Below are 1,510 nucleotides of genomic sequence, written 5' to 3'. Positions count from 1 at the left end.
GTCATGCCTTCTGTATAGAGCAGAAGGGAGACGAATCTCAGTGTCAGTTCTGATGTCTCTTCCTAATGTCAAAAAATGGAAGGCCTGCGACACAAACATTATGGAAATCCTGCAGAACGTTCTTTGTAGGGAGAGAGTTAAGGCAGCCCTGTCTCTTCAGCTTACAGAGAAGACGAACAGGCCCCTTTGTTACTCTGCAAACATGTTCAGGAAGAAAAGGCCAGGTACTAAGAGGATTTTTATTTGGCAGGCAAGAGTAAGAAGGAACAAAGGCTGGGAGCTGAGGACAGACAACTCAAAGTGAAAAAAAGGCACATGTTTGTTACAATAAGGGTAACTATTGGAACAAATTAGCAAGGAACTTGTTGGTTTAAGAGCACTTATATTTAAAAGATTATGTTTCCTGAAACATTTTTTTCCTATTAGAGGTTGTAAGCCCAAGACGTGTGACTCAAAACACCCTGGCACTGCGGTGGCATTGTGACCAGCTACACCAGGAGGAAGTACCGACTACCCTTCTGGTGGCAGCTGTGATGACTAGTTTAGACATAAAAAAAAAAAATCCCTTAAAAATCAAAAGCAAAATAAATGCAATTATTCAGGATTTGGACAATGCAAAAGGACTTTCAGGCAATTAATTGGGAATTTTACCTAGAGGAGAACTTGCTGTAATGGCAGATAACACATTTCAGAGGTTTCTGGTTTAGCTGGAGAGTGGCACTTTGAGTAGGTATGACCTATAGATTTGAGTCCTCACTAATGGTGTGCCCAATTTCCAGTGACACTAATCCATCTCTTTCACATGATGCAATTAAATTACAAACACAAGCGTGGAAAGCAAATCAGCTGCAATCCTTCAGCAAATTACAAACACAAGCGTGGAAAGCAAATCAGCTGCAATCCTTCAGCTTCATTTGTTCTTCCCTTCATTTTAAAACTATAGGTACCCATTGAGCATCCAGCAGGGAAGTTACACACTTACTTGATGTTGTGTTTGCACAGCAGGTAGTAATTTCAAAAGTTTTGTTGTGCTTTTATTTTCCAGAATAAGTTAACCAGCCTCCACCCAAGAAGGTGTATTCGCAGCCCTCCAGCCCGTTAAAGATGTGAAGCAGGAACAGAACAGAAGGAAGAAAATCTGTCACTGAACTCATTTGTAAGACAAGCGGCAGGTTGCCAAAAGCCACTGCTTGTAACTTTGCACAACAGCCATACACTGGTAAATAATACATATACACACACAGTGCGTGTAAAGATACCAATTATATAGAAAATTTAAAGTATCCGTAGTAGCTTCAAAGCGGTTCCATTTATGTATGTTCTAAGGGGGTGTATATATGTTGCAGCTGAGTGTAACCCAGGGCACAGACCTAACCTGCTTCCCTCTCGGCGACGCAGGACTAGTGCTGATGTTGGTAAACGAGAGGACAGCCCAGATGAGCTCCTTTCCCCACCCTTCAGCCCCTGGGGAAAGGAGCTGCTGCTGTAACCCAAGAGCCAGTAGACTGGC

The sequence above is a fragment of the Cariama cristata genome, unplaced genomic scaffold (genome assembly GCF_000690535.1).
Source record: "Cariama cristata isolate BGI_N322 unplaced genomic scaffold, ASM69053v1 scaffold1613, whole genome shotgun sequence".
In the NCBI taxonomy this organism is placed as follows: domain Eukaryota; kingdom Metazoa; phylum Chordata; class Aves; order Cariamiformes; family Cariamidae; genus Cariama; species Cariama cristata.
The sequence above is the reverse complement of the archived record's forward strand: the minus strand, read 5'-3'. Positions refer to the sequence as shown.